Below are 13,114 nucleotides of genomic sequence, written 5' to 3' on the forward strand. Positions count from 1 at the left end.
TGGGCCTTTCTTCTTCCCTCCCTCTGTCTCTTCTTCCTTTTCATTGTCTTTTCTTCCTTTCTGTCTTCCTTCCCTTCTTTCCTTCTTGCTCCCCTTCATTTCATCTCTCCATCTCTCTTTTTAGTCACTAATACTAAATTATACTAACCACTGTCTTTCTGATAAAAGTACATTTTACAGTTATTTTCAGTTGGTTAGTCAAATAGTATTTCTTCAAAGTCTGTCATGTGCCAGAAACTGTGCTAACCACTGTGGATTCAAAAAAATAAAGAAAAAAAGAAACACAGACCCAAAGAAACTCATGGACATGTTTCATACTAGTCTTATGTAAATCAATATCAAGTCAAACCAATCCATTCTATCAAATTTTTCATTCCCCCCCTTTCCCTAATGCACAAAAAATAAAGATTCATTACCCATTTGAGTATGAAAATATTCTATTTTATTTCATTTTTAATGATTTATTTTATTTTACATTACACATATTTATTAGATACCATCTATCTATGAGATTTATAACAAACTAAAACAATTAAGTAAAACTCACAATTTAATTAGCCTATTTGAAAGTACATGCAAAATCCTATATCTATATCACATCCCCAGCTCTTCTATTTATTTTTAATTAGGAGAAATCTATTTTTCCTTCTGTCTTCCCAACACACTGGAAAAAAGGAGAAAAGAAAAATAAATTGTTGGTAACCAACATACAAGACCAAATAAAATAAATTCTCTCACTGACTCTATTATGTTTTATTGTGTTCCTTAGGTGATAGGTAGTATGTTTCATCCTCTGTCCTCTGAAATCATGGGTGCTCATTGTACTGATAATTGTTTCCCCAGTTTTCAAAACTGTTTATTTTACCATGTTTTTGCCATTGTGTAAATTGATCTCTTAGCTATTCTCATTTCATTCTTTATCAGTTTACTAAAGCCCTCCTAATTGTTCAGTTTTATAACACTGATGGTAGAGCATAGATTGTTCTTCTGGATCTGCTTACAATATTCTGCATCAGTTCATTTAAATCCTTCCATATATTTCTGAAATAATTTATTTCTTAATTTATTATAACACAATAATATTATATCACATCCATCTTCTTCAGTTTCTTCAACTATTTCTCAACTGATGGATAACATCCTTATTGCCAGGGTTTGCTTTGATTTGGTGTGCTTTTTGGTCACTGATAAAGAAGTTGCTAAATATCTTATTACATGAATATTACCTAAGTATTTTTTATTCAAGAAGGACCTTTTCCTGTTTCTTTGTTCTCTTTGGCTTCTATTCCTAGCAGTGGAGTAACTGAATCAAAAGGCAGGCAGTATTCAAGGTTTTTGTTTTGTTTGTTTTTTTTTTAATATAATTGTAAATCATTTTCTGGAATGATTATATCCATTGACAAACGTCCACCAATAGCACATCCAAGTGCCTATTTTTCCATAATACCTCCTCCAACACCATTTATCACTTTCTCCAATATCATGGTTATAAAGTAGTATGTCAGAATTTCTTTAATTGGCATTTTGTTAATTAGTCCCGTGTTTGAATTATCAATTGCTTGTTTCTTTGTTTTCATATAGCTATAGATATCCTACGTTTTCTTCCCTTGAGAACTGCCTATCTATAACCATACCAGGGGTGGGAAACCTGTGGCCTTGAGGTCACATGTGGCCTTCCAGGTCCTCAAGTATAGTCCTTTGACTTAATCCAAATTTCACAGAACAAATCCCCTTAATAAAAGGATTCATAAAACTTGGACTCAGTCAAAAGGCCACACCTGTGGACCTAGAAGGCTGCTTGTGGCCTCAAGGCCATAGGTTCTCCACCTCTGGGACAATTTACCATTTGAGGAATGGCTTATGTTTTCATAAATTTGAATTGTTGCTTATATAGCTTGCCAAAGAAACATTTGTTAGAGGAATCTGATACAAGATGTCCTCTTATTTCCCTTTTTGATCTTAACTTTATTGGATTTGAGCACTATTAATAGAGATGGAAAGTTGAAATGAGTCAAAAGCCAGTGGTGTTTACTGAAAAGCTTTGAAAGGTGTGTTTATTTGAATATTTACAATATGTTGAAAGGTTTAATATTTGTCCTTCTTTCGAATGTTTTGTTTTTCTCATTACCTACAAAATTTTGTTGTTTCTATCACGTCCTTTATCTGTTTTTACTTAGTCTATACAAATTTACTTTCTCTAGCTCAACTGTTCTCACCTTTATTTCTTGTCTGTTACTATTTTGACTTCCTTGCGTAATACCCTAGATATTATAATATTAAGGAATGAATTACAATTCCACTTTTAATGATAGAGAAGAATGTAAGAGTGTGTGTTATTAGATGGAAATTTTCATTTATCATCTATTTGTTGTCCTCCTTTTACAGAATCAGAATTTCTGAAATAAAATAGAACTCAGAGGTCATCTGGTCTGATATTTATTCAAAAATGGTCGTCGTCTTCTCTTAAACACATTCATTGAGAACAAAACTATATCTCCAGAAGCAGCTCTTTCTACTTTTGGATACTGTCAAATGTCACTCAGTCTTTCCTTAAATGAAATCTAAGCTTTTTCCTTTCCCATTTCTATTCTATGTTTTCAAGTCTATCTTCTGAGGCTAAGCAAAACAAATCCATTTCCTTTTTCAAGTGAAAGTCCCTCAAATATTTGAAGAAAGCTTTTGCAGTCCTTGTAAATTTTCTCTTTTTTGGAATAAACACATTCTTTCAGCTATTCTTCATGTGGTTTCCTCCCAAGACTCTCTATCATACTGGCTGTTCAGCAAAACAATATTCTTCCTAAAATATGGTAATCAGAACTGGAAAGGATATTATGATGGTGTCTTTCCAGGGAGGAGTACAACGATGCTATAGTTTTACTAGTCCTGGACATCACACCTTTCAGCGCAGCCTAAGTATGCATCATTTCTTTTTACTGTCATGTCATCTCACTGTTTTCTAAACCTCTTGCAGTTCACCAAAATGACTGGCACTTTTCCAGATAAACACACTTGGTCAATGAGGCACTGATTTGTTTGAACCTAAGAATAAGACTCTATTCCTAAGCAATTCATTCTATTAATTTTGGTTCAGTGATCTATCCTATAAATATCTTTTAGGATTCAGACTCCCACCCAGTGGGTTACCTCTTCTTCTCAAGTTTGATCTGTCAAATGAGATGGTAGAATTAAAATGCATTGAGGATAATAAGAACCAATATATTTTGCAATTTAAGTTTGCAAAATGGTTCTTTGTGTCACCTCAGAATAAAATCCATACCATTTCTCTAGAGAAGTTACTGATATATTTTTTAAAAAGTTAAAATTTGGCAGTTCCCTCTTACACTCCACAAAAGATTTGCTTCTAAGATTAAATCAAATTATTAAAGACCATAATTTTGATTAATCCATTCAATCATTTTGAATCCACTTGATTTTTCTTCTTGCCTATGTCTCCATTTTTTTGTACAAAAACTCAGAGGATTTTGATCATATACTTATCTAAAATGTAGGTAAATAGTATCATAAGTATTCCCTTGATATTTCAGGTTCATAATTCTATAAAAAGCAGAACTAAAAGTGAACTGATATGACATAATCTTAAGTCATGCTGTCTCTTTATAACCATTGCTTCGTCTTGTCAGTAGTTATTATTGATTTAATGATAAAATTTAGAATTTTACCAGAACTTAAATTCAAGGCAAAATGGTTTATCATTTTTAAGTTCCAATATCTAGCCGCTATGTTCTTTTTTCCACTTAATAGTATTTTTTTCCAATTACATTAAAAGATAGTTTTCAACATTGAGTTTTATAAGATTTTGAGTCTCAATATTTTTCCCTCCTTCCCCACTCTCATCACAAGACAGCATATAATCTCATATAGGCTACAGATGTATAATCAAATTAGACATGTTGTGAAAGAAAAATCAGAACAAAACAGAAAACCACCAGAAAGGGTGAAAAAGAGAAAACAGTATGTTTTGATCCACATTCAGACTCCATAGTTCTTTCTCCAGATGTGGATAGCATTTTCTATCATGAATCTTTTGGAATTGTCTTAGATCATAACATTGGGTAGATGGTACAGTGGACAGAGCACCAGTGTAGGAATCAGGAGGACCTGAGTTCAAATCTCACCTCAGACACTTGACACTCACTAGCTGTGTGACCTTGGGCAAGTCACTTAACCCCAATTGCCTCATCCTGGGTCATCTCCAGTCATCCTGATGAATATCTGATCACTGGATTCAGAGGGCTCTGGAGGAGAAGTGAAGCTGGTGACCTGTATAGCCCTGCCTCACTCAAAACAAAGTCAAGTGCAAGTCATGTCATCATTTCTCTGATGGCATGGTCTTCTTCGGCAACGAAGGACGAACACACGGATCACAGTACTGCCAAAAAGAGCTGTCTATCAAAGTTTGTCATTGCACAATGTTGCTGTTAGCATGTACAATGTTCTATTAGTTTTGTTCACTTCACCCAGCATCAGTTTATGTAAGTCTTTGCAGGTTTTTCTAAAATACACCTGCTCCTCATTTCATATAGAACAATATTATTCCATCATATTCATATACCACAAGTTGTTCAGCCATTCCACAATTGAAGAGCATCCCCTCAAATTCCAATTCTTTGCCACCACAAAAGATCTATCATAAATATTTTTGTACAGGTGGGTCCTTTTCCCATTTTTATGATCTCTTTAGGATACAGTCCTAGAAACAGTATTGTTGGATAAAGGGGTATGAACATTTTTATAGCTCTTTGGGCGTACTTCCAAATTGCTCTCCAGAATGGTTGGATCAGTTCACAACTCCACCAACACAGCCCCTATATTCCTAAAAGGAAACATTTTCATTTTGCCCTACTCCAGTCCTTAATTACCTCTTCTATGGACCACTGACTTTTGCGTAGCAATCACACCTGCTACTCTATCACACCGCATATAATTCATTTGGGCATAATGACTCAAGTCATTTAAAAGAAGAAAGACTTTCACTTAGTTTTATCTTTTTCTTTTTTATCTGATGTTTTTGTCTTTATTTGTTTCTTTCTTTATTTTTAAGAATTTCAGTCTTCAGAATTTCCTATTCCTCCTGACTACATTCTCTTATGTTATTTAGCACATAGCAACATATTTATCCTGAAGCATTTGAAATCTTTTTTTCCTAAAATCTAGGAAACATGCCAGATTATTCTTGCCTCTTGATCTGTCTTTAAAAAGTCCTATGATTTGATGGCCGCAAAAGCTGGTCCTTTGAAAATATCTAGATGACATGTTGGGTTGCATGGTTTTATGATTGCAGAATAGTTTAGTTTACTTAGGTCTCTTGACGAGCTTTTTTGTACTTTTTATTTTTCACTCTTGCCCTCAATGTCACTGCTTTAGAAAATGATATAGCTCATAATCTTGCATCCTATCCATTAAAATTCTATAAACAAATGTATTTTCTGAGCTACTGTTGCACTTAGTTGTGACAACTTTCCTGCTGGCACTAAAATCAAATATTTGAATACAGTGCTTTCTAGGGTCTTTTGGTCTCCTCATTATGATAATTGATTTACATTAGTTATACTTCCTTCAGAGTGATAGTCTGTGCCATGTCTCTCCTTTTACCTATCTCGCATTAATTGATTCTAATAACTTGTTTAAAGAGAAAACAGTAGCAGTTAATCTATCTTCCTTTCATGTATATTCTCTCTTCCAATTAGATATTTATTTTGATCAATTCTCTGAGAAGTCAATAGTTTTACTGTTCATAGAAAACTGATTTGGCAACCATCCCTACAATGATAATAAATCTTTCTGACATGTGCAGATATAATTAATTTCATTGTATGGAATGTTATTCTGTGTTTTCTATATCCCCAACTCCTTGACTCTTTTTTAAGGCATTTGTTATGGATATTTGTAATGATTTCTTGGGGCTCACTCATTGAGCTCAAACCATCTCAAACTTGGTACCCAAGAGGCATGACTGTTATTATCCTTGAGCTTATAGGGTTACTCTATCAATTCCTTTATTTTACTCTACACATATATACTTTATTTAGCTGCAATTTCTTTTTGTGTTTACTTTTTATTAATAGCAAGGATGTCCAAAATATCTAGTTCCTTTTTTAGTGTGTCCTTATCTTATTCATACAACAAGGATATAATATTCAGAGTAGCTAGTCTAGTAGCAAGTTAATTAGCATGTGTGATGTAAAAACTTAGAGTTGATTATTGATATCAAATCCAATAATATGATTTCCAAAACCACCCATGCAACTTTAGAATGGGACCAACACAACTAGAAAACAGGTAATGTGAAATAGAGCTGGGTTTTATGTCTACTTCAAATTCAACATTATCCAAAAGAGTAATGAGGGAGAAAAAAAATACTGAAATGATTGGCTGCATTAGCAGAAGAATCACGTACAGAATGAGTCAAATTGCAATTCCACTGCCCTTGTTGGAACAATTCTGCAATATTTTATTGAGTTTTAGGAATCATTCATGAATAGTTTATCTTAAAGTCAGATGGAAGCAGTCAGATAGTTTCACAAGTGAATTTTATCAAACATTCAAATAACCAATTAATTCTATATAAATTGTTTACAAAATAAGGGATCCTATCAGTTTCCTTCTACAATACAGAGCTGAATTTTATACAAAACCAGGGAAAATCAAAATAGAAAAAGAAAATCCCAGGCCAATATCTCTAGTAAACATAGATGTAAATATGGTAAATAAATATTAATGAAGAGGTTAAACAATATATCATAAGGAATACACACCATGAGCAGGGTGGATTCATAACAGGAATGAATATTGGTTTATCATTGGGAAATTATAAACAAGATAATTCAAGTAAATTCCTGGCACATGAAGTATACTTAATAAATATTTGTTGAGTTGAGGAAAAAACTCAAAAATTATTTTTTGAGGTCTGTATCTTTTAATGTGGCTCTTACCCCTTGAAAGTGCACTTTAATGGGGTCCTTACTGTAATTGGGTTAAGACCCTCTCTTTTTGCTGCTAATTTCAATCCCTCCCTTCTGTGAGATCAAAAATTATTTTTAAAAAATGAGATAAATCAAAGTTTATTGCCACCCTCAAGAACATCTACTCTTCCAAAGGCATATAAATATATAAATATGAGTGGGTTCCATGAAGAATCTTTAGCATTCTAGAGCTCCATTGATCCTTTCTATTATCAGCTAGCATGACTAATAAAATGATTAATTACCCAGAAAAATGGGATAGTCTGCTTTAGAAGGCCATGTATTTTCTATTACAGTAACATCAAACAGTGGCTTAAACGACCTCTTGGTAAGATTATCATTGATCAGATGTTTCTTCAGGTATAGGTTCAAAGATACATCTGTGTATGTGGAGAGGCTGTATATGACAGCAAATTTGATGGCATCAAACCTTCAATTACATTCCCCAAAGACTTGGCACATGATGAACATTTAAACATATTTTCACTCATTCACAATTACTGAGATTTAAACAACTACTATGGGGAGAGGGTATTGTAGGAGGAATGAAGTCTTCAAACTGGACCACATCAAGTCTGACTTTGAAATTACCTCTATTATAATAATATAATATATATAGCTATTATGTATATATATATATATATATATCTATTACGATCTATGATCTTGAAATTTATATATTATGTATTTCTTATACATTTAAGTACATTTATTATGTAGGTCTGATACATGTAAATTCATTAACAGCAATTGAAAAATGGATAATATATATTTTCAGATTCACAAGAGGTAAATGTGAAATAGCATTACAGTTTATATAGGGTTGTACTTCAAGTCAGGAAGATCTGACTTTAAGTACTGCTTAGGACTCATGGTGACTATAAGATCATGGACAAGTTGTTTAATCTCTCAATGCCCCCAGGTATCCCCTCTGGAACCATAAATTAAAGATAAGATGCCAACTTGCAATAAATCCGTGACCATTAACTAAAGTCATCTACATGCAAGAAACTGTGCAATACAGTATATTGATTGAAGGGGTTTCCACACCGAGAAATCTATATATCCATGAAATCATAGATTCAGAACATGAGAAAATCATTAGCTTCTGGACAATCTATAGAAGAACACATTGAATTTCCGTACGGTATTTTTATTTGAGAGGAAACCTGGCTCAGTGAATAGAGAGCAGTCTCGGTGACAAGAAAGAATTGATTGAAATCTTGAATCTAACTCATACTGGCTATGTGTTCACATTCCAGATAGTCCTTTAACCCTGAGGAGTTGCAGCTATGTGGAACAGTAGATACAGTACTGGACTTGGACTCTTCATGAATTCAGATCTAGCCTCAGACACTTACTAGCTGCGTGACCCTGGGCAAGTCACTTAACCCTGTTTGCCTCCATTTTCTCTTCTGTAAAATGAATTGGAGAAGGAAATGGTAAACCATTCCAGTATCTTGACCAAGAAAACCCAAATTAAAGTCATGAAGAATCAAACACAGTTGAAAAAAAAAAACTGAACCTGTATGCTACAGTTTTGCCTCAGAGAAGGATGTTTCAATATCCGGTATTCCAATACCAATGAAATGACTGTTTTAGAGAATAGAAAGAAGGAAAACAAAAAGAATGAAATCCAGTAACTACAGAATGTACAGTATGTACTCTCCAAATTTCTCCTGATTGTTTTTGCTCATTCATTCATTCATTTGATTTTTCATCCATGCATTGTAATTCATTTATTCACTCATGTTTATTTGCTTTTCATTTGTTTGTTTATACATTTATCTGTATTTACTTACATATTCATTATTACCAAGGCATTCTCCAAAACACCTTGTCATAGTGCAGATGAACTGCAACTCCTAAGAGTCTAAACCCAAATTTGTTGCCATCAAACAAGGTGGGTAGGATAAAGGTAATTTTAATTTTGAGAGTTCAGTACCTCAATAGGGAAACTGTTGGACAGTTTATCCTATCACTATATTACTCCTCTGTATCTTCTATCTTCTTACATATCTAGGGAGTCTCTTAAATACTGAGACTTAAACACTGTGACTTTTTTCTTTTGTTTTTTTACATATAAACCAGAGCAGATGGTTGAAGATTACTTTATAATTGTTAAATTGCATTTGTAAAAAAAAAATGATATTACAACTTTAGAAAATATTAGGTTTGGAGAAAGCAAAGCTTGATGCCAACCCTCTCTGCTGCAGTATTTGTATCTTATAATCAACTTGTTGGTATTATAACTTTCATACATATAACTATCTGCTATGTGAGGACGTGATTATAATGAACATTTCTGTACTTTCCCCTGTCAAATAGAAATAACATCCCACATATGGTCTGGAAATGCTAAGCTGATTAGAACCCATCTAGTATTTTGCATTAAAAAATAACATTTGGTTATTTTACTTTGAACTTAGGAGGAAGAGGAGGAGATCCCATGTTGTGCCCCCTCAGTAAAAACTTTCCTCAAACATTCTTTATTTGCTCAATTTTTCGTTTTGGTTTTGATTTTCATTGAAGTTGGAAGAAAAAAAAAAGAAACATTCGACCTGACAACTCAGTATAACATAATCCAATTTTTGGAACAAACAAAAAAATAAACAAATTCAACAACTTCAACTTACTCCTGGATTGGTAAAAGACCATTTTAAAAAGGTCTGCCCTAGTTTTTTTTTCTATCTAGAGATAAGGTAGAGAGAAAGTCATGCAAATTATCTTTTCAATAGCTATGATTTAATACCAGAAGAGGCTGGGAGTATGTTAATCAAATTACTTGCCCACAAAAATCATTATAATCTTTTGTTCCATCTGAATCACTCCCCTTCTTTATTTCCTCTCTTTTGTGGTAGTGTCTGCGTGTTGGTGTGGTGGTGGAGGGAACTAGACTAAGTTACAGCATGAGAATAATGCCCATGCACTGACAGGAGAGAAAGTGCTTCCTTTTACAAACACACTGTGGGTGGTCTAGAGTCTGTTTGCACCTGCCCATTCTCTATATGGTGGCAGGATCAGGCTTCATATTTGTTTAAAAGGTCATTAGAGTTTCATACACTTAAACTGGACAAATTAGAGTTTGTATGACTAAGGTTTCATACAGCTTGATGGGCAAAATCTACAGCTTCAAGTAAATATTTAAAATCTGCCCTTGAAGAATTGAATAAGTTGAACCTAATTCAATATGATGGTCACTTATTCTGACATTTTCACACAATGACAAGTTGAGCATATTCTCTTAACTGGTTTATTCTTAACTGGACACATCATTTTAAAAAACAGAAAAAAATTGTTATAGGAAAATGACCATTACCTTAATATCTATTTCTGGTTACAGCAAGAAATGAGGCTATTTTTGGAATATGTTCACACCTGCTTCTTGACATCTCTTTTGACTGGTTAATAAAAACTGTAAGATCACCAAATTACAATTCTTGTGATTTTCACTTGGTCAGGGTTTGTTCCCTGACTCAGATGAAATATGGAGGATTCCTTGAAAATGACTTGATTTTTCAGTGTTATTAGGATTATAGACCCAGAGTAAATGAAAACCCTATCGTTATAGGGTTGAAAATTTTGTTGTTTTTTCTTCCCTCTCAGTCTTCTCTTACTTCTTTTTTTCCCTTTCTCCTTCCTCTTCTTTCCAGTATTACACCTTTTCTTTTTTCTTCCTTCCTTCCTTCCTTCTTTCCTTCCTTCCTTCCTTTCTTGTTTCCTTCCTTCCTTTCTTTCTGCTTTCCTTTCTTTCTTTCCTTCCTTTTCTTCTTTCTTCCTTCTTTTCTTTCTCCCCTCTCTCCCTTCCAATCTCCTTTTCTCTCATTGAGTTTTTCCTGTTTATATTGTAATACAAAATATATACCAATAATAAGGTCTGAGGGGGCATATGGAAGATGCTACAACCTTGTTCTCTATATTCACAATATTGAAAATGATCATTTTTCTTATTATTATTATTTGTGGTTGTGGTTGTAGTTGTAGCCCAACTCAAATTGTTCAGGAATTTATTATTTTTTATGGAGTCTCAATGTCCACATATAGAGGAAAATCCCTTGATTAGATTTGCACTCAAAAGACTTCTGCTAAGATTTGAATATGGTCTAACAAGAGAATGTATTTTTTAGGCTCTCATAGTCCTGGATTGATTGGAGGGGGCAGCAAGCAGATAGTGAAAACAAAAGATATGAATCTGGTTTTTTTTCCATTTCTTTTTCTGGTTTGTTGTCTCTACAACTTGCAGTAAAACTCCAAGAAATCTCTAAATGAAAACTTAGGTATGACTCATTCCTTGTGTCTCTCCCAAATGGAACAACTATAGAAAACATACTCACTGTGAAATATTATGTGAGGGCAAGGTCCCTGACAAACACAGGAGGGCCTGCTCTACAGGTTCTTAAATCTGTTTTTCTAAAAGGAATGCAATTTTTGAGGGGTCAATAATCTACTTTAATCAAGCACATATATTATTCACTTAGTTCAGGAGGGAAAGTCAGCACACTGAACTTCAGAGAAAATACAAACATAAATTACAAGCAGAAATTACAAAAACAAAGATCAACGAAGAAGGCTTCCACCTGTCTGACAATAAGATATAAATTTAAGTGTGTTTGTCCTTCATTGCGAAGAAGACCATGCCATCAAAGAAATAATGACATGATTTGCACTTGACTTTGCTTTGAGTGAGGAAGGGCTGCGCAGGTCACCAGCTTCACTTCTGCTCCAGAGTCATCTGAATTCAGTGACCAGATATTCATCAGGATGACTGGAGATGACTCAAGATGAAGTAATTGGGGTTAAGTGATTTGCCTAAGGTCACACAGCTAGTGAGTATCAAGTGTCTGAGGTGAGATTTGAACTCAGGTCCTCCTGACTCCTGCACTGTTGCTCTATCCACTGCACCACCTAGCTGCCCCAAGAAATAAATACACAACAAATCAACAGACAGATCCAACTGTCTGACCATTTTATAGAGAGAGAAGCACCAACATCTGGGTTTTCAAAACAGAGGTCTCCTGCTACCCGTACTCTCATCTGGCTGAACAAACAATGAGTAAGCCCCAAAACAAAACCTCACCTCAGACTATATATACACTTTTCAGAGCCAGAGGGCATCACAAACCTTGAGAATCAGTGCCTCATTAGAAATTAACAAAAGATGTGGGTCTTCCCACAAAATAAATGTCCTCTAATCAAGCTTCCCTAAATGGACAGGACCATTAATTAGTGGGGAAGACATTTAATCCTCATTAATATAATTAACATTACATATGGGAATTAGGTATAGGTGGGACTTCAAGAGGAGGTGATAACATGGGGGCTAATCGTGACAGATGATATCAATAGAGGATGAGCTGAATCATAAGAAGGAAGCTAAATGAATTACAGTATCCTGTATAGACACTTTTAGCTGGACCAGTGGTGTGACTGAAGATACTTAAAATTTTTAATCTATCTGTCCATATGTATGGAAATATGTAGGTATATCTATTATGTAGTCAGGTGGCTCAGTGGATAAAATCCTAAGACTGGTCAGAAAGACCTCAGTTCAAATCTTTCTTCAGACATTTACTAGCTATGTGACTATGAGCAAGTCATTTCACCTGCTTCCATCATTTCCTAATTGGTAAAACGGAAATAGTAATGTCATACCTACCTCTTAGAGTTCCTATTAAGATCAAATGAAATTATAATATTAAAGTGCTTGACACATAGTGAGTGCTACATAAATATCACCATCATCATCATTATTATATCAACATATATACAGAAATACACACAGATAGAGTGCATTTGAGTGTATGCATGCCTATGTGTCATATACCGATGTATGCATGTAGTCATATATGTTTGTGCAAGTAGGTAAGTATTAAATGCATGTGTGGTTGAATACTGCACATGTATATGTGCACATGAGTGCATTATAGATTTACATATATATAAATATATGTATATACACACACATATAAACATAAACGTATGTCTTATTGTCCTGAGCCCTGCAGATGCAAAGAAAAATAAAAACATGGCCCACCAACCCCAAAGAACTCATCTTTTTAAAGGAAGCAACAACATCAAAATAACTCTATATCCTAGATGTACAGTGTAAATAGAAGGTAGTCCTGGCAGTG

Source organism: Notamacropus eugenii, chromosome 7 (assembly GCF_028372415.1).
Source record: "Notamacropus eugenii isolate mMacEug1 chromosome 7, mMacEug1.pri_v2, whole genome shotgun sequence".
Lineage (NCBI taxonomy): Eukaryota > Metazoa > Chordata > Mammalia > Diprotodontia > Macropodidae > Notamacropus > Notamacropus eugenii.